This window comes from Cydia fagiglandana, chromosome 3 (genome assembly GCF_963556715.1).
Source record: "Cydia fagiglandana chromosome 3, ilCydFagi1.1, whole genome shotgun sequence".
Lineage (NCBI taxonomy): Eukaryota > Metazoa > Arthropoda > Insecta > Lepidoptera > Tortricidae > Cydia > Cydia fagiglandana.
In genome coordinates, this window is record NC_085934.1 from 21,506,832 (window position 1) to 21,531,343 (window position 24,512).

At 37.5% G+C, this 24,512-nt stretch overlaps 1 protein-coding gene and 1 long non-coding RNA gene across 2 annotated transcripts in view; both read right to left on the reverse strand.

Annotated features, from left to right (window-relative positions):
• The window catches only part of LOC134680348 (uncharacterized), a 144,194-nt gene extending 136,683 nt beyond the window's left edge, over positions 1-7,511 (reverse strand). The window contains exon 1 of the mRNA XM_063539470.1: positions 7,407-7,511. The gene's annotated coding sequence lies outside the window, so the exon portion shown is untranslated. The remainder of the gene's footprint in view (positions 1-7,406) is intronic.
• The window catches only part of LOC134680375 (uncharacterized), a 327,839-nt gene that overhangs the window by 189,738 nt on the left and 113,589 nt on the right, over positions 1-24,512 (reverse strand). The window lies entirely within an intron of this gene.

The following is a 24,512-nucleotide window of genomic DNA, read 5'->3' on the forward strand; positions in this document are numbered from 1 at the left end:
ACTTCGGGGTATGGTTAAGTACGTTTAAGAGAACTAAATGGCATAGTTAATTTTCAAGTAAAAATTTTTTTTTTGCTTTTAAAAAAAAAAATTGTTTAAAAGGTAATTAAATGTAGCATGTAGCGTTGTTGTAACACGGGCATTACATTTAACCAAACAATTGAAATCTGTGACATATCAATGTCATTTCGAACATCGATCGACCGAGATTGTAGGTAGGTACTTAAGTTTAGTAGCAAATGTATGAATGAACTCATTCTAAACACTAATCAATATGTAAACCGGCCCTAAGTGTACACGCTTGTAGAGGCCTTATAGGAAAAAATAAAATATTGATTATCTCCGAAATGGAGTTAATTAGAATATCGGTGTCTTTGAGAAATTTACTCGATTTAAGCTCCGGAACGCACCCTTGAAATTAACGGAAAACAAATAAAACACGGTGTATATAATTTTAAGATAATAAAAAATGACATGTCAATAGGCTAAAGATAAAGACAGTTAATTATTTTAACTAAGTAGGCATATTACAATGCGCTTATGAAAGGTCAAACAAAGTGTGTAGGTAACTACAATATCATAAAATTTTAAACTATTTTAACTTATATAATTATTTATTAATTTATTAAGCTAAATGTGACACATACGAAATAAGGCACCACAAAATACGTTATGCGATATCAAAGAAAAAATAAATTTATGATCACCATGATCTTAGTCAGAAACTCTGACGATAATGTTTTGTTTTCAAAATTATTCTTTGTCTCCCATATAACCATTCCAGTCGCAGAATCATCAAAGTGGTAACTAAATGTCAGATGTGTCGTAACAGAGTCCACACAATGTGTCTAGAATTGTTTCGAAACAAAGTGTCGTCGCCGTGTGTACACTTTTCCGTAACAAGGTGTCGACACATTTGTGTGCACTTTGCGTGCGGTTTGCGACTAAATCTGACAGCAAATTTGTGACAGCAAATGTCAATATAAAATACCTCTTGAAAACCAAGGTTTGTCAAACTACTATTAGTGTCTCGTGTGCTCGTAAGTAATTCTAGTAAGTCATCATGGGCGATGCAAATGATAATAATCGACCAAAACCATATAAACACCCAACACCCGTCAACCTTTTACAGAAAAGTTTTTAAAGAAATGCAATAAGCTACTTAGGTCAGCCAACGAATGCTCCAAAAAGTTGTAGAGGGAAATGCTCGGAACACAATTTTTGACTCTGTAACTTGGTTTGGACAAGTTAGGAGGTGAACATATCAAAAGTCCCCGGCCGTAGCCCTTGAGCGGGGGGAAGAGAGGGGGCTTTGAAGGTCCCATTTTCCGGTTTTTCGATTATATCTCGGAAACTATGCATCTTAGCGACATGGCCACTTATACAAAATGAAAGTTAATTTAATTTGTTACAAGTTTATTCAGTCAATTTTTTCGATATGTTGAATAGTTTTTGAGATATCCGCTCTTGAAAGTTTATTTAGGGCTCTCAATTTTTCTTGATATATCTACATCAGTGAAGGTACTAGGCCGTGTATGGTATCGTTTTCGTATAAATCTGGGTTGCTGAATCCATTTAAGGTATCACATTGACACCATTCCACAAAATAAAAAAAAATCTTTTTAGGGTTCCGTACCTCAAAAGCAAAAAACGGAATCCTTATAGGATCACTCGTGCGTCTGTATGTCTGTCTGTCTGAGTACACAAAATAGTTCTTTACCTATAGATGACAGGAAAACCTATTAGAAATGTGCAGTCAAGCGCGAGTCGGACTTAATGTACGGAACCCTTAATACGCGAGTCCGACTCGCACTTGGCCGGTTATTTTTAAACTCCTCTTGACGCTTAACCGCTGAACCGATTTCGTTGAAATTTGGTATAGAAATAGTTTGCGTCCCGGACATAGGATAGATCTTATAACCAAAATCATCTTTTGAAGGTGTGAAAAGTGGCGTGGAAATTTGTACGGGAAATCAATAACCGCTGAACCGATTTATATTAAATTTGGGATGGTCTACATCTTTGATTTAGTTAAAAATGATAAAAAAAACATGACTTCAAACCTAAACTTAAACAGTATTAACTTCAAGAAGTCAATTCTGAATTCCCCCCTACACCTCATTTCACACCTTTAAAGGATGATTTTTGAGATAACTTATTATGTCCTGTCTCGGGACGGGACTCAATATATATGTGTACTAAATTTAAATTAAAACTGTTCAGCAGTTTAAGCGTGAAGAGGAGTTTAAAAGAAAGTATATGTTTTTACTTTGGAATGGTGTCAATGTGATACCATAACTATATTTGGTACTGCGAATTTATACGAAAACGATACCAAACATGGCCTCGTAGCTTTACTGTTGTAGAAGTCAAAATAAAATTGAGAGCCCTAAATTCTTATTACTTGACCAAACTTGTGTAGAAGGAAAAGGAAAAATAAAAGTCTTCGGCAGGAATATAAGACACAAATATAACTTTTTTTTTGCGTTAGTATTTCAATCATCAAATATAAACATACCTTGATTATATCATTCTAGTGAGATCCTCACAGATAAACAAAAACATTTACTTAAAAAATTACAAGGTCGAAATGTCACGGAACTTGTGAGAGTAATATGTGAAAAATAAAAACTTTTATGACAAAAAAATCTGGACACAATTTAAGAAGCATCCCATTGCGTCGAGGAATCATCTGTATTTTTGCTTGTTTCATTACCTCCTCGCTTCTTTTTTTGTCCTTTGTATTCTGTAGCAATTTGTTAAATCTGAAAATAAAGATAACTTGCGTCGTCACGGATGACGATTTATAGGTTTTAGGGAGTGCAGAATTCGAAAACGATGATCATTTTATAATCCAAGATGGCGGCTACGTATTTTGTCATATAAGCCGTCATAAATGTTGATTTATAGGTGTTAGGAAGAGCAGATTTCGAAAATTATGACCATGACCAACAAAACGACATCCATGTCGACTTTTAACATAGTACATGGCCGCCATCTTGGATTCCAAAACAGTTATTATTTTCGAAATCTGCGCTCCCTAAAACCTATAAAACGACAGCCATGACGACTTTTATGACATACTGCATGGCCGCCATTTTGGATTCCAAAATGGTCATCATTTTCGAAATCAGGGCACCCTAAAACCTATAAAACGACACCCATGACAACTTTTATGACATAGTGCATGACCGCCATTTTGGATTCCAAAATGGTCATCATTTTCGAAATCGGGGCCCCCTAAAACCTATAAAACGACACCCATGACAACTTTTATGACATAGTGCATGGCCGCCATTTTGGATTCCAAAATGGCCATCATTTTCGAAATCTGCGTCCCCTAAAACCTATAAAACGACATCCATGACGACTTTTATGACATAGTGCATGGCCGCCATTCTGGATTCCAAAATGGTCATCATTTTCGAAAGCAGGGCCCCCTAAAACCTAATGGCCGCCATCTTGGATTCCAAAATAGTTATTATTTTCGAAATCTGCGCTCCCTAAAACCTATAAAACGACAGCCATGACGACTTTTATGACATACTGCATGGCCGCCATTTTGGATTCCAAAATGGTCATCATTTTCGAAATCAGGGCCCCCTAAAACCTATAAAACGACACCCATGACAACTTTTATGACATAGTGCATGACCGCCATTTTGGATTCCAAAATGGTCATCATTTTCGAAATCGGGGCCCCCTAAAACCTATAAAACGACACCCATGACGACTTTTATGACATAGTGCATGGCCGCCATTTTGGATTTCAAAACGGTCATCATTTTCTAAATCGGGGCCCCCTAAAACCTATAAAACGACATCCATGACGACTTTTATGACATAGTGCATGGCCGCCATCTTGGAATCCAAAATGGTCATCATTTTTGAAATCTGCGCCTCCTAAAACCTATAAAACGACACCCATGACGACTTTTATGGCATAGTGCATGGCCGCCATTTTGGATTCCAAAATGGTCATCATTTTCATAATTGGGGCCCCCTAAAACGTATAAAATGACATCCATGACGACTTTTATGACACAGTGCATGGCCGCCATTTTGGAATCCAAAATGGTCACCATTTTCTAAATCTGCGCCCCCCAAAACCTATAAAACGACACCCATGACAACTTTTATGACAGTGCATGGCCGCCATTTCGGATTCCAAAATGGTCATCATTTTCGAAATCGGCACTCCCTAAAACCTATAAATCGACACCCATCTCGACTTTTATGACAAAGTGTTTGGCTACCATCTGCATGCAAGACATTTCTATTATTTTTACGTACAAAAATGGCCCCCTGTCAACTTCCAACCGAGATTTAATCGATAATTTATTCGATTAATGTTCAGATTAATTCAATTTCAATCTATGTTAGGTCGACTAAACTAATCGTGATTAAAATTTGAGGATTAACTTTTTTTATTCCATTAATTAGCGCCACTTGCACCATTCCAGTAACCCGGGGTTAACTGGTTAAACCTGGGTTAGTGGGATGGTGCAAGTGGGCCTTAGTCGAATAAACAGTTAATCTATTAAGTCCCATCTCTGACCACGTCATTTTTACACTTTGAGAATATCTGAAAACAAATGAACACAAGGAGCCATTTTGCAAATCCAGTAACTTTGTTATTACTTTTGACAGCGCGTGTCATGTGTCTACACAGAGTCGACACAAAGTCGAAACATTTGCGACTACTTTGTGACTGCAATATTTCTCAGCCTTAAACCATATTTATACATCATAATTAACAAGTTTCGTAGTATGTAAAGCGTTATTTCTGTTATCTAAGTATATTATACGCATCGAAGTACTAAAAATGCATCAAATAATATATTTATGAACACAAGCACTGAGAAGTAAACAATTTCATTTCCGGCTAAACTAAAACAATGTGGTGGCGCGTTGATTATATTACACTTAGTTTATCAAATCACTCGAGCAGTTTAATTCCCCATAATAATTGAAGTCCTATTGTAATATAAATGCAAACAATATATAATTACGTCTTGTAATCCGTTTTAGAGATGGCGTATTAATGTCACTTATTTTTATTTGACTATTTTTCCATCTGACAGTTTCCATTTGACAGGAACAAAATGAACGAATGAACGAATGATTTTGGCATAAAGTAGTCGCAAACTAGTAACAATGTGTGCACACGGCGACCACACTTTATGTCACTTTGTGTCATGTGTCGACCCTTCCCCATTTCTGGTAACTGTGTCGACACGGCGACGACTCTGCGACTGGAATTGTGACCGAAACAGACGGTGTCGACACAAGATGTGTCTACACCGCGTCGTAACGGCGACTGGAAATGGTTGTATGGGCTGTAACATTTATTAATGTAAAAAGATAAATACAAACTTATTTGATCATGTAAAGTCTAGATGAAATATTAATGTTGTTCAGCTTTGATCATTTCTTCGAGCCATCGTCTCGATATTGGCACAAACGGGCTTTTTATTGACTGACAAGATATCAAATTGAAGTAACATAATGTGCTGTTTGAGTGATAGATTCTTTTTTATGTTCTGTTATTTTTATAGCACAAAAATAACGGGAGCGCAACCGTTTATATCATTTGGTAATGGCTCTGCTTAATCGGATCACAAAGCGAATAAATTGTATTATCTCGATCCTTTTCCCTTCCAATTACCTTCCTGACTTTTTATTTAGAAGAAAATATTTACTGTGTTATCTTTATTCGCAAAGCAATTTGCATTATTTTCTTTAAACGCTATTTTGTTCAAACGTTTACCATTTTCCAAATAGCGATTTCAAGAGCTGGGATTCTAGGGTAAATTTTGTTAAATTGGTAATTTAACCAGGTGGACGATATGTCCTATTTATAGGACATTAGAACTTTGATTTGCACGGCGGAAGCTGGTTATTGCAATGTCGAATGCCGATCGTTAGCTCAAACGGCCTCATTACACATTCACATCAGTCGCTACGTGTTCAGTATAGACACGTCGTGTACTCTGTGCAGTACATTTTCACGGTCTAATGAACGTGTAGCGATGAATGACACGCATAATGAGCTCGCGTATTGGAGAAGGTGTTGAAGGTGTCATTTAAAAAGGACATTGGGTGTTTATTGTTTAATAAGGCTTTTATACGGTTATTGCGTCAGTTCACCGTCCAGTGCCTGTTTCCGTCCACTTGGAGCAGTTGCCACAAAGAATTATGTATAATTTTAATATATACCTAGGTACATGATCGCTGGTAGCCTAGCGGTAAAAGCGTGTGACTTTCAATCTGGAGGTCGCGGGTTTGAACCCCGGCTTGTACCAATGAGTTTTCAAAACTTATGTACCTACGAAATATCATTTGATATTTCGTCACTACTTTGAAAAATTCTCGTATCTCGCCCTGCTACCCAGAGTTAAAACGCAGTAACTCTGTACACATCCCATACATTAGTTACCACATTTTTCTTTTGATTGACAGAAGAAGATACGAGTTTTTTTCAAAGTAGTGACGATTTACTAGTCGCTTTTCGGTGAAGGAAAACATCGTGACGAAACCGGACTAATCCCAATAGGGCCTAGTTTACCCTCTGGCTTGGAAGGTCAGATGACAGTTGCTTTCGTAAAAAACTAGCGCCTACGCCAATTCTTGGGATTAGTTGTCAAGCGGACCCCAGGCTCCCATGAGCCGTGGCAAAATGCCGGGATAACGCGAGGAAGAAGATATACCTAGGTATGTACATATTGATATTATACGCAATTCTTGAATTCTTGAAATCATGCACAATTCTTTGTGGCAACTACGCCAAGTGGACGGAAACAGGCACTGAACGGTGAACTGACGCAATGACCCTAGTAGTCGGCTGCAAAAATACGCAATACGCATACCTATAACGTGTCTCACAATATTTTAGTGCACATCAATATATATTTATACTACTTATTTAGTGCATACGTTAGGAAGGAGCTTTTTATGTTAATATTATGTAGGTAGGTATAATATTAACAAACAAAATCTACTTTTTTTAAGTTTTTAATGTTGGTTATGTATATTTTATGTTTATTAGATGCATAATATACCTATGTAGTTCAAAATAGTAAATCTAAAATCAGAGTAGTAAGTAATAAAACTTACAAATCGAAAAAATCCAACAAGTGGAACGCACCTTAAAAAAAAACGTTTCAAAATTCGAACTTTCGAACGCTAAACCAACATTTACAGAACCTCGTTAAAACAGCACGTCATTCCAAGTGCCATTGTCCATCGAGTACGCATAAACACGATGCAACAGCCGCGCAACAGGCGCAAAAAGGCGGGAAGCTTTGCCGCCATTTTTAATTTAAAAAAAAACTTTGACAGCTCAACAATACCATAGACTATAGTATGTAGGTGTGTTTTAAGATGTTGTTGTGTTATTTACGTACCAAAGAGTGGTGTGGTAACGGCTGCAACCGATCGCGAGGTGGGTTCCGCCGCGCGACGGATCGCGGACTGCCGCGCTGTCACGCCGGGAGGACCTGCGCTGGCCGCCTGACATGCGCATAGTAACCCCAACTAGGCTTTGTCCTGATAACGGTGCACAATGCATTTCAAACTATTTGCTGTATTTACTTTAAGTTAGGGCCGTTAGGGATAGGCTTAAGTGGGGCTTATTATAAAATGAAATAGAAATAGGTTATGTGTAAACGAACAACATTTAAGTAGGTACCTGCCTAAAATTTACGTATTGTATTAAAAAACTAACATGGTCAATCACGTCTTATACTTAAGTCTAAAACATTTTGCTCCATAAAGAGGAGCTTCAACAGGAGCCACATGTATTATCTGACCGACGCAAACGCCAGTCACATAGTTGCAGTGTTGTTATTAAAATAGACAAGGTATAAATCTTACTCCTATTAAGGGCGTCCGCTAGTTGGCGCGGGTGCACGGAGTAGGTACATGCACGCGGGTGCACGGAGTAGGTACACGCACGCGGGTGCACGGAGTAGGTACACGCACGCGGGTGCCGTTAAAGGTAAAATTAAAATCCTTCGCCCGCGCCAGTCACCGTCGCTCATAGGTCCTGTTCTAAATATTTCTCGTTAACCCGCTCACCCGCTCCGTGCCATGTACTTTTATAAAACTGACATGGTCCTATCAACCTTTTATACCTACATTTAAATTTTACGATCAGTGAATATTTCTGTTAATTATTCCTACTTCAATACAAAACAGACTTCGTTAAATATATTAATTTTTTTGTTATTTCTTTTCAACTCCAGTTTACCCATTATGTCAAATACCTAAGCAGAGGCAGTTTTTTTTAGATCAATAGCTCCTGAATTACAAATAAGAACATAAATATTCCAAATTCGTCGACCTGTTCGATTTGGATCTGTTTATCAAAACCCGATTTTAAAGATATAATATTTTCTGTCCACCCTCCACCCCCCAACCGTTGCGAATAAGCAGGAAGGGGGTGCTAGGTAACATGGGTGCCCGGACCGGATGGACTTATACTACGAGTACCCATATTTGGCCCGATTTTTTATTTTGTTGTCGTTGTTTGGTCATCAGATTTAGATAAAATTTGCTGAATAGATAAAGTTCCCTATTCTGTATTAAAAATCTTCCACTGATTGTGAGTTACGAAAACGTGTGATATTTTCGTAACTCAACTGAAATATAGTAGATCCAAGGGATGAAAGGCAATCATTTCAGTTTATAGTCCGAGGCTATAGTATTTGAATCTTGAGGGTAAGTACTTTCAATTAACAGTTTAGGCAAAAGTATCGTTATTTATGGAATGGGGAGATAAATATCAGATTGAAAATTGTATAACAAATCAATTCAAACCCAAATTTCAATTTCAATTGTTATCGTAAAAAAATTAGTCGTACTTAGAACGGTTCACCTTTGAATTGCCGACAGATATTTCATCGAATGTTATTTCGAAGACAACGTTTCAAGTATTTTCGTTTCATCGACAAGTCACTGCGTCGAAGAATTGATACTAGTAAATTTAAATCTGGGACTTTTAATTGGCACTCGAGTTATTTCGTATATAGTTTATATCGTGGTATTTCTTTACGGGTTTTCTTATTTCATTTTGGATTGCATTTAATAAAATTTATTACGCATAATATTATTACAATATGTAATATTTGACTTTGATAGCCGTTCGTTTCTGTTTGGGGTCGCAGTTCTAACCTAACCTAAACCTACTTTGAAAGCCGTTAGTTTCTGTGTGGGGTCGCAGTTTTAACCTAACCTAAACCTACTTTGAAAGCCGTTAGTTTCTGTGTGGGGTCGCAGTTCTAACCTAACCTAAACCTACTTTGATAGCCGTTCGTTTCTGTGTGGAGTCGCAGTTCTAACCTAATCTAAACCTACTTTGAAAGCCGTTCGTTTTTGTGTGGGGTTGCAGTTCTAACCTAACCTAAACCTACTTTAAAAGCCATTCTTTTCTGTGTGGGGTCGCAGTTCTAACCTAACCTATACCCACTTTGATAGCCGTTCGTTTCTGTTTGGGGTCGCAGTTCTAACCTAACCTAAACCTACTTTGAAAGCCGTTAGTTTCTGTGTGGGGTCGCAGTTCTAACCTAACCTAAACCTACTTTGAAAGCCGTTCGTTTCTGTGTGGGGTGGCAGTTCAAACCTAACCTAAACCCACTTTGAAAGCCGTTCGTTTCTGTGTGGGGTTGCAGTTCTAACCTAACCTAAACCTACTTTTAAAGCCGTTCGTTTCTGTGTGGGGTCGCAGTTCTAACCTAACCTAAAATGACTTTGATAGCCGTTCGTTTCTGTGTGGGGTCGCAGTTCTAACCTAACCGAAACCTAAAATTGTTACAACAGAAAAATATATTAAAGTAATACGTCGAACAAATGAATTGCAATGTTGAGTAGTTGGGCCAATTAAAATAATTTGAAACGAATCAGCGATCAAGTAATATTCGATGAATAGTATTTCTACGCAGTAAGAAAAATTGAAATAAATAGTATATGAAACAAAATAACGCCAAACAATATTACTAGTACTAACGTTTCGATGAATCGTTGTCGATGAAATAATATTCGATGAAAAGTTTGTCGGCAAAACAAGGGTACACCACTTAGAACATAAAATGTCTAGTGCAGAAACGTAACATTTTCTGCACACATTTAAGAACAATAATGACCCTCTTTCAGAGCATGGGAATTTGAAAACAGGGAAATGATTTTTTTTTATTCGGTGCCAGTTTGGATTGTATTTATTCCGCCCGGAATGTGAAGCTCGTAAACAAAACAGTCATGCTTGTACACATAAATGTGCGTTGTTCATGTACAAAAAAGTAAGTACGATTTAGATTTCATTTTGACATCAAAATGAATGTTTGAATTGGCCTCCTAATATGCTGATCATCAGATATTCTGATGATATGAAAATCAGAACAATATTTCCAATTTCAGAACCTCCCGTTTTAACATTTCCGTATAGTAACAGCCCCAGTCATGGGACATTTAAGAGGAAATTTGGAGTATTTATGATATTTCCCTTATACATGTAAATGGTCTACTGCTTAGCGTGTTAAAAGATGAAAGTCCTATCCGTCTTTCATGTTTTAGGCGTGTTGTATCAAAGATACTGCAATTAGTTTCCACATATTTAACAAATTAAAACTATGCTTTTTTTTCTCCAGTCATGGACACCAAAGCTCCAGTAATGGACCCCGGTAATGGACGTGGATCCAGTAATGGGCCCCCTATAATGGACATTGCTCTATCAGTATAAAATATTGAAATGGGGAATAAATTACGGCAAAAAAATAAATTTTTGGTATAAGCTTTTATCGCTGAATGTATTTTTCTTTCCACAGCCAATTATTATTGTATTAGATCCATCGAGACAATTCTAATATTTAGTTATTAGGGTTTATTGCGATAAAGTTCCCATGGCCACCTCCTGTCTCCATCATCAGATCAGGTCCATGTTATCATAATATTGCATTATCATCCGATTTGCATACTTAATTACGTACTTACACAAAATTTCAACTGAATCGGAAATCGAAAAGTGGCTCAAATTCAGCTACCAAGATTGGCCCACACTAACTAACAGGGCAAGTTAAATAAAAGTTTGGAAAAACGATATTAATTTATCCGAAGTCCGAGAATACCTCCTGATTGACATATTTCGTAACTACATCTTACTTCTGTATTGTTTAAACATGAAATTATGGCATTGCAAGCATCATTCTGTCAATTGTCCCATCATAGGAGGTACGCAGTTTTACAGCTCCTATAATGGGATTGGGCCAAATACCACTATTTTATTACATCTGTGGAGTCACAACATAGTGTGTTGTATACCTTATCTCATGGTAAATGCAATTAACAAAACACATTCTAGTTTTCATCAAGTATTAATTAATTTAAATTAAATTAACTCACCTCTCTTAGCGAAGTTGTTAAGAATTCGTAGTGGTATTTTTTTTCATTGACACGACAACTTTTGGGTTGACGCCAATTTCTCAAAAAGCAACCAAATTTAATGAAACTTCAAACTGAAACAGCTTTACTCTTATTTATGATAATATACAGCCAGTGTTTATAAACTACTTTTAGATACTTATTTTAGAGGAATTATGTTTTTTTGTCCCATTACTGGTTCCACGTCCATTATAGGGTATACTACTATATATTTTAAATATCATCATTTTTTCCGTCTGATCCGATTTGCCGTGGATCCCTATGAGGCCCTATGATCTGATTCGCCTCGGTCTACCCTACACGGAACCGCACGGCGGTGCCCTACAACTGCAAAAAGTCCTATTCAACTCGGCGTTGTTAGCAAGTTGAGAGTTGTAGCAAAAGTAGGACCTACATCGCTAATAAGGTTTTTGTGGAATGATGGTTGTTGCGACGAATTAAGGTACTTAAATACAATTATAAGTTGAAAACTCTTCGGTGTTGCGCCTTTTTCAGAGTGGTTTTGTGACCGGGAAGCGTATTCTGACTGTAATGAGGTTATGAATTTGTTATGTATTTGTTATGGATGGGACGGGTGCTGGTGTGGGACGCCACCTGTGTGGACACCCTAGCCCCGTCTCATCTCCACGGCACTATTGCAAAATCCCGCGCGGCGGCAGAGGCGGGCGAAAAATTAAAAAAGACCAAATATAGGGGTCTCGGCCCCGAATACTATTTCGTACCCTTCGGTGTCGAGACCCTTGGCCCGTGGGGTCCGACCGCATCTACACTATTTAAGGATTTATCCAAAAGGATAGCAGACGCCACTGGGGATCGTAGAGCTGGCAGCTTCCTCGCACAAAGAATAAGTATTGCGATACAGCGGGGAAATGCAGCCAGCATCTGCGGCACCATTCCGCAGGATAGTTTGTAATTATTTATTTTTAGATTAGTTTTATTTATTTTTAGATTTAGTTTTTAAGTTTTGTAGGTTACTTATTTAATTATGTTTTAAGTATGCTATTATTTTGTTTGTAGGTATTAAGTTTGCATGCACTAATAAATACCTATTTGTTATGGATATGATATCTGTGACACCCGTATGATAAAGCCCTTAAGGTTGACTCACGCTAGACCGGGCCGTGCCCGGGCCGGGGCGTCCGGCATGTCATTTTCTATGACGGCTTATCGGCGATCACATGGTGCTTTCCATAGAAAACGAAGCTCTGGAAGCTCCGGCCCGGTCTAATGCGAGTCATCTTTTATTTTCAAGTAATATATTGATAACGGGGTTTGCTGGTCATAAAGTGAAAATACTTTACAACAGGACATATTTGTCATCAGTCCGACATCAAATCTACCACGTACATACATACATACATCACTGGCTCAGTGACCCAAAGGGGATCTTGGCCTCTGACACAAGAGAGCGCCATTCTGCACTATTCTGCACCACTTCACGCCAGTTGGGTATTCCGAGGGCGGACAAGTCTTTTTGGGCTTCGTCACTCCAGCGGTATGTCCACCATCTACCACGTACTCGTATGTAATATTTTAAGCGTGTTGCATAACTAGAGTTGTGCCGTTCTAGAGAAAGTTCTCCATTTACTATGAAGCGAGAACGTTTCTTATACATAACTGAGAAAATAATATTTTAAACTTTCGCGTTTTGAATACATATTAACTCACATTATAGACGGGTCTAACGCGAATTATATTCAATTACCTTGATTTACCGACGTTTCGACACAGGTTTCACTGGTCGTGGTCGCGGCTGACTGATGTCCCAGCAAAATGTCAAAACAGAGATTTGTGCATCTACCCGACGAAAAGTGTATGGAAAAGTTTGGGGTAGACATCACATTTTCAAACCACCCACCACACATAATGTTAATTATTGTCAATAGTCCGACACGAAACACTCACAATATCCACGCACCCGTCCGAAGATAGATCCTTTGGCTTTAACTTCTGTATCACTGGTTCCCAATACCATATATGGTGGCGTGGATATTGTGAGTGTTTCGTGTCGGACTATTGACAATAATTAACATTATTATTCAAGGAATTTAAATTCCGACCCATTTCGTACTTTGTCACAGTGACAACCGTATGAGGTCTCTAGCGGCTTTCATATTGATTGTCACTGTGACAAAGTACGAAATGGGTCGGAATTTAAATTCCTTGACTGTACATTTTGGTATAGAGTCGGACCAAGCAAACTCTGCAGCGGATTTGATAGCCCACGCAGTGCAAGTGTCATTTATACGTCATAATTTCATAGAAGTTTGACGTTTAAAATAACATGTGCACTGCGTGGGCTATCAAATCCGCTGCAGACTTTTCATGGACTGACTTTATAAATGATGTCTTTTAGATATTAAATGGCTGGCACCTGTCCTTACATTGTATTGGTGCGAAATAGACACGCAGGACAGTCAAATAAATAACAACAAGACGAAAGAAGTTTGAATAACAAGAAGTAAAGTTTGAATTGGCCTCTTGAACAAGTACATCTAAACGGCCGTATTCGAACTTCAAGATATTCACAAGAGACGACACGTACTAGATCCATTCTAGATACGTTATAGTTTAGATATCAACTATAGTTCGTTTTTTTTAGCATTAGAAAGAACTCCGCAGAAGCAAGCGTGCAGTTTTTATCAGACTCATTAATTGTTAATAATTATTGAATTATCTAATGTAGCATGGTCAATACATATAATTTACTTCAAATTGTTACCGCTAAAAGTGTCAGATTTAGAACCACAAGCGAACTTCTGCGAAGTTCTTTCTAATGCTAAAAAAAACGGACTATAGTTCTCTTTTGCAGCGCAATTCGGGCAACCAATGTCACTTTTACGTTAGATAGAGTAAGATATCTATTAGATGTGGATTGGATCTTTAAGTCATAGTCAGTCCTGTGGAAATCGTTCAACATTATTTCCAGAATCGCGCAAATGTCAAATTTGACAGGTTAGATCTTAAACATATCGTTATCGTATCTTGGTGATGTCTAAAAGATATCTAATAGATGTCTATTTCAAAATCTGAATCGGGCCCAAAGTCCGTAGTCCAATCGTATGGTTCAATGCATTGCACAAAGTGATATAGAACGAGCGCTTCCCATCTCAATCAAATGCTCGTTAGTGTGTTCTGCCTTTATTTTCTCGTTTTCCTGGCCCAGTGGACTTATGATAGTAACATAAGAATATTATAGTACAGAAAACTAATTCCATAAAAAGGGATCTATTTTATATTAAAGCTAATTCTGGCTATCTCCATCCCTTTTATTATTAAAATAAAATAAATAAATACTATAGGACATTCTTACACAGATTGACCAAGCCCCACAGTAAGCTCAAGAAGGCTTGTGTTGTGGGTACTCAGACAACGATATATATAATATATAAATACTTAAATACATATAGAAAACAACCATGACTCAGGAACAAATATCTGTGTCATCACACAAATAAATGCCCTTACTGGGATTCGAACCCAGGACCATCGGCTTCACAGGCAGGGTCACTACCCACTAGGCCAGACCGGTCGTCAAAAACATTATTATTTTAAAACATCATGATTTCTTTTCATATCATGCTATACTGGAATTTTTAAATTTATAGACGCTCACAGCATTTATTAAAGAGTTAGCCAAGCGCTTAATAGACGCAACGGGTGACCGGCAGGCTGGGCTATAATCGCGAAAATCGTAGTTCGCAAATTGCGGGGATTTTTCTCTGTCACTCTCATTACGCCTTCATTAGAGTAAAAGAGAAAGATCCCCGCAATTTGCGAATTTCGGTGTTCGCGGTCGCCGCTGGAGCTTACCTCGCCGAACGCATTGGCGTTGCCGTTCAGCGCAGTACAGGTGGCCACTGACGAGCCTTCCAACAGTCCAAATAGCGTGGCTGCAATCCAAAATCGGTCCGTGAATATCAAGAACGTACAATGTTTAATATTAGGATGCCGTCCATTTTGATGAATCAGTAACGGCATCCATTTGGAAGGCTCATCAGTGGCCTGCTTAACGCCGCCAGCCTTCTGGGCACCCTACCGGACGGCACAGACCTGGGGCCAATTTTCTATTTGAAGACTTTTACTTTTTAGGTAATTTTAGTTTAGTTTGTTTAGTTCTTAGTTTAATTTATTTTTGTTAGTTATTTGTTTTTAGGTCTAATTTTATATTCTCTTTTTATATCGAAGTCGATTAAATAAGGTCACTTATATTGGTACGGTGACTACATATTTGTGATGTTCCACGGCAACCACGGCACGGTACCTTATGGCGATTAGCGCTTACGTCGCATAGCGCTGCAATAATATTGGAGCGGCGTTAATAATAGCGTAAGCGCCAACCGCCATAAGGTACCTTTACCCGTGGGACGTCATATTTAAGCAATTTCTTTATTAAAAGTAAAAAAATACATTTTAACTACCTAGCGTAGTTTCTCGACAAACAATGTAAATAATGTAATGTATGTAATTTTCGCGTGACGCGGAGAGCACGTTACGCTACAAGGGTTGCCAGCAGATTTGATACTACATTCTCAAAGAAAAGTGGATGTATAAGAGTGCCTTTTAAAGTTGTAGGTTATTAAATTTTCTTTCATCGCTCAAGGTATGCAAACGCCTTCTTTATACAGGATGCCCAGCGAAAGACTTCCGATTCCAAAACGCGATTTAAAAGAGTCTAAAACATGACATATACCCTAAAACTATTCATTATCAATTATCATGAAAGAAAAGATGAATGCGGATTTCAATTTAAAGTTCCGTACCTCAAAAGGAAAAAACGAAACAGAAAAATAAACTGCTAAACTCGGGTGAAAGATGGTATTTCAGTCTCGAATTATTGCCATACTGTCTCGACTGAAATGAGTGCCTTTAATCCCTTGGATAAAAATCTATTATGAAATTGAAATCCGAAATCTACCGCTAGACATCCTGTAGGTACTACCTTACAATTCCAAAGCTATGTCTGTCGGCGGCCGATCGTAAGATCAGGTAGATCGTAATGTTCTTGTGTAATGTTTTGAAGATAGTGACATGAAACCAATATATAGGTAGGATAGGTTCGTTAGGTTGCTTCAGATGCCCGAAGGGCAAACTGCCCAGAAATAGGAGCCCCGCGGGGCTCCGTCGACTCAGGATATGCCTAGGAATTTCACGATATGCCTGATCTTACGATCGGCCGCCGACATCTACAAGCAGATCTATTTATATTCTTCTCAAATTAATTTCATATTTAAGCTGTTACGCCGGCTACTTAATAGCCGAAAGCAAACAATTTAAGCACTCCTCATTAAAAGCGAGAAATTCAAAACCAAACAAATAATGATTCCGCGCCGGTGCGATCTAAATTTTCATTGCCATATTTATATTTCTGGTAATGCTAAATTGAAGTCAAGTCATTTGATATTTAATTCAATACCAATGACTTACCCCCTTTTAGACCCCCTTAGAGGGGGACCCCCCCTTATGTTTTTTTATTATTATGCCTGTTGAATGTTATGAACAATTATGTTATGCCAAATCTGTTATGCGAATTCATATTATGACAATTAATGTTAGGCGTATTAAGGGGCACCCTAAGGGGGGGGGCTAAGAAGCTGAATTTTGAAAATCCGTTTGCTACTTTATAAACTTTACTTTTGTATTTTTCTAGTATAAGTAACTTATCATGCCAACTTTCTAGCAGTTACGGCGGCATGAAAGCACATTGTATGCCCTTTTATCACGCCCTAGGGATGAATTTCAAAAACCGCAAAAAAAGTTTCTTTTGGTTTTTAGTAGTTTACCACAAAACAAACTATAATTTTCTCGCCCGAAAACAAGACGTCAGTTTTTAGGGTTCCGTACCCAAAGGGTAAAACGGGACCCTATTACTAAGACTTCGCTGTCCGTCCGTCCGTCTGTCTGTCACCAGGCTGTATCTCACGAACCGTGATAGCTAGACAGTTGAAATTTTCACAGATGATGTATTTCTGTTGCCGCTATAACAACAAATACTAAAAACAGGTTAAAATAAAGATTTAAATGGGGCTCCCATACAACAAACGTGATTTTTGACCAAAGTTAAGCAACGTCGGGCGTGGTCAGTACTTGGATAGGTGACCGTTTTCTTTTTGCATTTTTTTCCTTTTTTTTTGCTTTATGGTACGGAACCCTTCGTGCGCGAGTCCGACTCGCACTTGCCCGGTTTTTTCATGCGCTTTACTGCCCGATGCCACAGAATAAATAATAGTACTAGGTACAGAAGACTCACTCTCTAACAAAACGCGTCTGTCACGATCAGCACAGATATGGCCGCTAGGTGGCGACAGCGCCACGCGCGGCTTATGACAAACCCCAAAATTGGGGTCGAACGGATGTACTTTTAGCTACCTGTAGCAAAGCGATGAAATCGCGGAGTGAGCCACGCTTGCCGATGCGAACTTTCAGATACGTCAAATAATAAATCAAGAAACGATATGGATTAGATGTGTCAGTGTCAAAGGTGACGTTTTTGTTTGAAGAAACGTCACATTTGACACTGACATATCTAATGCATGTCGTTTTTAGATCTATTAATTGACGTATCTTAAAGTTCGAATTGGGCGGTTAGTTTCTTACATCCCCTAAAATCCCTAAATGATCGAAAGTTTGCGAAAAACCTTGTTTCTCTTTCGCTTATTTATATTTCTTATTTAATAAGCATACGTAATAACAACTGAAACACTTTCCTCTCACTAAAAGCGAGAAATTCAAAACCAATGAAATAAAAATTCCGCGCCGGTGCGATCTAAATTTCCATTGCCCCATATTTCTGGAGTGATGAATACTAAATTAAAATACTTCGGGGAGTTCGATATCAACAAAGAAAACTTCATTATGCTGTACAGTCGGACTGGGATTCTGATTACATAATAAGCACAGACATATATATTATATGGTGACAAATAGGCCAATTCGAACGTACACTGACATCGGAATGGTATCTAAATTATTATTACAAGTTTTTATTTACTTCCACCTGACCGTTGTCTGTCTGTAATCAAATCTTGCAAGTTAAATTTGATCCACTTCCCGGTTTCCGATTGAGCTGAAATTTTGCATACATACGTAAGTCGGGTGACAATGCAATATTATAGTGTCATCGAGCTGATCTGATGATGGAGACCGGAGGTGACCATAGGAACTATGTGATAAAACAACGAAACCTAATTGTGTTTGGGTTTTTAGAATTGTCTCGATGAGCATTTGTTGCCTGTGGAAAGAAAAGTACAGTCAGCGATAAAAGCTTGTACCAAAAATGAAATTTTTGCCAAAAACTCATAATAGTTTTATAGTAATATCATTTAGTTATCGTGCATTTCGCACTTGTCCGCACTAGTCGGCTCTTTATCATTTGTCACCATGCCTGTCACGTTCTAACAAATATGTAAGTGCGAAAGTGACGCTTGGCATGAAAGGTGATAAAAATGCGACCATGATACTGAGCTATAACCGCGAAAATTGAAGTTCGCAAATTGCGGGCATCTTTCTCTGTCACTCTAATTACGTCTTCATTGGAGTAAAAGAGAAAAATCTCCGCAATTTGCTAATTGCAGTTTTCGCGATAGCCCCTCTGCTTCTGAAGTGTATTCGCGCGATCAAGAGGCACGATAACTGAATGACATCATTTAGATATTATCATTCTGATGTCAGGTAGGCACGTTCGAATTATAGCCTATTTGTGTCAAAAACGTTCGAAAACCGGCGACTTTAATGTGGCTATTATGACAGTCAAGGATTAAATATAAGTGAATATTTTATCATAAAGATTTTCAAGTTGACATTTTGAACATACCTATATATAAGGATCCAGTAGGAAAATTAGGCTTTTAAAAGTCCATTAGGTACGTATAGCAATGTACAAATTGCAGAACATTCCCAAAAAGCGGAAACGTTCTCGAGAATGTTCTCAGAACATTCCTGCAACTTGGAAATTATTGTTTAAACAAGAGAATATACTTGAAATAAAGTTTAAATAGGCATAACTTAAAACTAAATGTTATTATGCATATATTATTGTCTATTACAGTTAGCTATTTTGTTGATGTGATAAATTTACCAATGAGTTGCTTAAATTCTCACTGTATATCAGAGAACATTTCGACTTTCAACAATTTTTTCCATAAATTTTTTTTTGTTTCAGTAGAATCTAGAGGCCTCTATAGCGCCATGCCAAATCTCAGCGCGCTCGGACCAACTTGAAAAAATTAGAAAAAAAAGTCGGCCATTTTGATTTTTTTTAATGCAGTTTGTTTTGTCTCGGGGCCCTCTATGACATTTGGTCGAGCACCCCCCACCTATCACGCACCGTTTAAAAGTTGCCATACAAAATAAAAGTGGCCAGTTTTCCCGCATTTGTAGCAAAATTTCAGCGCGCTAGGGCAAAATTATAAAAGTTTAAAAAAAAAGTAGGCCATATTGAAAAAAAATGGCGGCGTCAAAAACTGCCAGGGTTCCTCTATGACATTTGGTCGAGCACCCCCCACCTAAGTCTGACCGTTTGGCCGGGCCGTCATACATTTTTCTGACCGGAAGCGGACGACCAAAAGTCGGAATTTTCTGGGGGTAAAGACTACACCTAAACTATCGTGAATATTCATCGTATAAACTACGATAAATAAATAAATTCTCGTTCTCGAGCACATTCTCAGAAGTTACCGAGAATTTCTCATGTGGAAAGTTTCGCAACTTTGGAAAGTTCTCGTGCGTGCATTGCTAGGTAGGTATACTAATAAAGTTTTGGACCCCTTTGTATTGTACCACATTATAAAACCTTATTTGCAATTGTTTTAGCCTGTCAACCGGGGATTTTCGAGAAAATCGTTTTTTTAACTTTACCTTTCGATCATATCGCAAATAACTATATGTTTTACAAGAGAGCAAAGTTATTATTTAACCCCTCGTGCTAATTTTTAGTAAATATTTAATAGAAGAGTTATTATACAATTCTGAATACACGCGACGTCTATGTAGATGTGTCTGTGACCAGTACAGTCCGATTGCATAATCAGCTTTGTAAACAGCATCTAACGAGATACGGGGACGTGCTTATTTGCCTTTGTGGTTAGCTTTAAGGCGGGTAAGGGAGACTTCAAAAGAGTTTGTGTTATGTGAAAGAATTTTCTCTGATTGGGTCGAGTTAGATTCTTTTAACTCTACACATGGAACCATTTCGTATTCAATTAAGTGAATATAATAAGTACCTATAATAAATTAAATGGAAGTTGCCTACAGCATAAGGATTCATGTCGCTAGTTTTTGGTCCGCCATTTGTTATAGCAACATCACTACACCTTATAAAACAAAGCTCCCCGCCGCGTCTGTCTGTGTGTTTGTATGTTTGTTCGCGATAAACTTAAAAACTACTGAACGGATTTTCATGCCGGTTTTACCAATCAATAGAGTGATTCTTGACGAAGGTTTAAGTGTGTAATTTGTTAAAGTTTTGTGTGACTCGTGTGAAGCCAGAGCGGGTCTCTAAATACTGAAACAACAACTAATAATATTTAGCCACACAACTTAAAACATGTAAAATGATCAGTGCAAAAGTAAAAAAAATTACATACCTATTCGTAATATGTATTAGTATTTTATTTATTAGTAGCTGACAAAAAAATAGACGACCTTTCTAGTTTTGCAAGCTCATTTCCCTTTATACTTTATGTTTGTAATTTTATCTATGCTTGCGAAGTTTCGAAGTTGTTTTTTGCTATCACTTTTGCTAGCATTTTTGACGCAAATGCGACGTCATGTTTACCGGGGTGGATAAAAAGTTTTCTTATTTTTCTTGATGTTATTGCCTTTCTACCTACATACGTTTTATATTTAGGGTGTTTTAACAACCCTTAACCAAATTTTGCACGGTGAATATTTAGGTCATACTGAGCATCTTTTAGGTACTACAGGGTGATTGGAAATTCGCCGTATTCCTTGAAAGGAGTTATTCTATGGGTCATTTGCAATGACTTAAGTCCAGTCAACCAGGGGTCAAAACTCATTGGTTTTAAAGTTATTTGAGATTTTAGTTTTTTGTTTAAAAAAACCCGGCTTTCGAATAAAAAGTGGTAATTGTGAAAAAACTTCTCAAATTTGGAATTAAAAAAAGACCCATAGAATAACCCCTTTCAAGGAATACGATGAATTTCCAATCGTCCTGTATAGGACCAACGTGGAAATACGCGAGTATTTTACTTTGAAAACACGTTTCTTTGTAGTCAAAACTGAATAATCGACATAAATAGTAGTAGTAGTAGTAGTAGTAAACTCTTTATTGTAAAAAAAGACATATTAAAAATAACATACAATTAGCAAGAAGTACAAAGGCGAACTTATTTCTTAAAGCTGAAGCAAAAACACATAAAAATCGCATAAAATAATACCAATGCATGCACTAAAGTCCATTATCCACTACAATGCAGACACGTGGCTATAAATAATGGAGAAGGTACAAAGATGGCCGAAACCGAATACGTAAATAACGTATGTATGTTTAGAGTTGCGCCATCATTCGGTAACAAATATTCGGTATTCGTCACATCTTTGACCGGACCAAGGGCGCGGTCCGGTACGCCCATCTGTTACAGCTTTTAGAGGTAGCGGACTTAATATATTTTTTTTTATAATATAATTTCCATCATTTTACTATAAAATCTAAAACATTTACAAAGCAACAGAACAGAATTCGGTATTAACGCCGAAAGCGTAATCTTTATCTGTTTGCTTAATCAAAATATTTAACCAAATATTCGTCCTCGGTGAACTCTGTATTTGAGTTACATGTTACATCCAGTACCCCATGTAAATTTCATTCGATAGCGTGACGTGCGTTCGCGTTTGCATTGCCTATTTTTGTATGGAATTTTGAACACCGCGCCAAGCGCGGAAACTCAAAGTCCCATACAAAATGACTCATAACGCAAACACGTACGTAACGTCACACTATCGAATGAAATGTACACTAGGGGTACAGGCCATAACCGCGAACATCGAAATTCGCAAATTGTGGGGATTTTTCTTTCTCACTCTAATTACGCCTTCATTGGAGTAAAAGAGAAAGATCCCCGCAATTTGCGAATTTCGGTTTTCGCGGTAGCCGCTCAGCGCACCTCTAGTAAGCCTTAACTTCAATTTGCATCATTGGGGCGCCATCATCCTTCCCGCGAGTGTCGTGAGACTTGAGGTTTGGGGGAAGTTGTGTTTTTGGCGTTGCGCTATGCTTGTTATCGCTGCAATAACTATTTATTTTTCACACCACCTATTCGGAAACTAGCTTTTTCTTCCCTGCTAGGAGGGATCAAAGTGGCACTTTTCCTCCCTGCTAGGATCAAAGTAACACTTTTCTGTTCAAGCACACTATTTTAAATTTTTTTTGTACATTATTTTTTTAGCTTAAATAATCTGTTTAAGCATCAGATTGTGTCACCACTAAGATTTCTTTATTTTCCTCATAGTTGACGTGAAAAGCAGTATGTGTCACACGGCATCATAATTATTTCGTCTTGGGCGTTAACACTTGAATCCCTCATTACGCTCAGGATTCTACAATAGAATCCATCGCTTCATTCAGGATTCAATGCACGCCCTTGACGGAAATATATCATTTTGATCCCTTGTCACACGAACTACCAATAGTTAATTACATACTTTTTTGTATTTACACGTAATACAGATCTAGTGCATAATTGTTTTCCATCGTATTTTCTCGTAAACGTTCGTATTTCTCATCCTACTTCAGTCAAGGTCAGTACTTTTTGTAGTTTATGTACCGAGACTGACTAAAAAAGCAAGACACGTTCGTACGTTTCCGTGAAAATACGATGGAAAATAATTAGCACTACATCTGTATACCGAGCATTTTAAATTATAGCAATTATAAATTAAATTTACTCGTTTTAGCATACACATACGAATAAAATATATAAATATACACACTTGAAACATTCGGCGTATAACACACATGAATCCTTTTAGTTCGATCCTATTAGCGCATAAAGTCGTTATTGTCCCCAAATGATTACAGCGAGAACAATATCAGTTTATTCCGATGTGTGTTCGCTTGAACCCTTGAGTAATATCAAATCAAGATTAATTTCTTAAGTTCTAATGCCGCTTCTTGACACTTGTCAGGTATTACGTACGGGATCGTATGACTGACGATCATCTTGGGACTTAACTATTCGGTTCGGTAACATGTAAATAATTCGCTTGCGATGTCTATACTGCAAAACGTAATATTTTCAAGGCCAAAAAAAGTAAGACAATGTTGCCACTGCAATAATTTGTATGTAAAATAGTAAATTCATTTTGATAAATAATCACGCTAAGATTATTTATTTATTAGTAATTTTACTCCTGCAATTTAAAAAAGTACTTTTAGTTACTTATTTTTACACAAATACATGACGCGCTAGTAAAAAAGTGGCAACATTTCTTACTTTTTTTTGGTCTTGAATTACGTTTTGCAGTTTACAGGATTTCCTGTGCGACCGAATTTGCTATAAAATATTGACACGTTACGATAATATGAGCACAAAGCCGTTAAAGCCGAGATCAGGAGTTATTACCCTGATTAATGTTCAGGTTTACAACGTTACTAACTTGTTTACGAGGCTGACTGTACTCTCTACAATCATAAGAGTAAAAAGATATGGCGATATTTGTACAGTTTGGCGAAATTTTTGTTACTGTGTATGTATGTGTTTTTTATATAACAATAAATTAAAAAAAAAAAAAAAAAAAAAATATATGCGACGGAAAAAGTTTTATGCAAAAATTTCATTTTTGGTTCAAGCTTTTATGGCTGACTGTACTTTTCTTACGACAGACAACTAATACTCATTGAGACGATTCTAAAGACCCTAAACACAAAGGTACAAAGGTTTCGTTGTTTTATCACATAGTTCCTATGGCCACCTCCAGTCTCCATCATCAGATCAACTCGATGGTACCATAATATTGCATTGTCGTCCAATTTATACATGCATGCAAAATTACAGCTCAATCGGAAACCGGGAAGTTGATCAAATTTAACTTGCAAGATTTGATTACAGACAGACAGACAA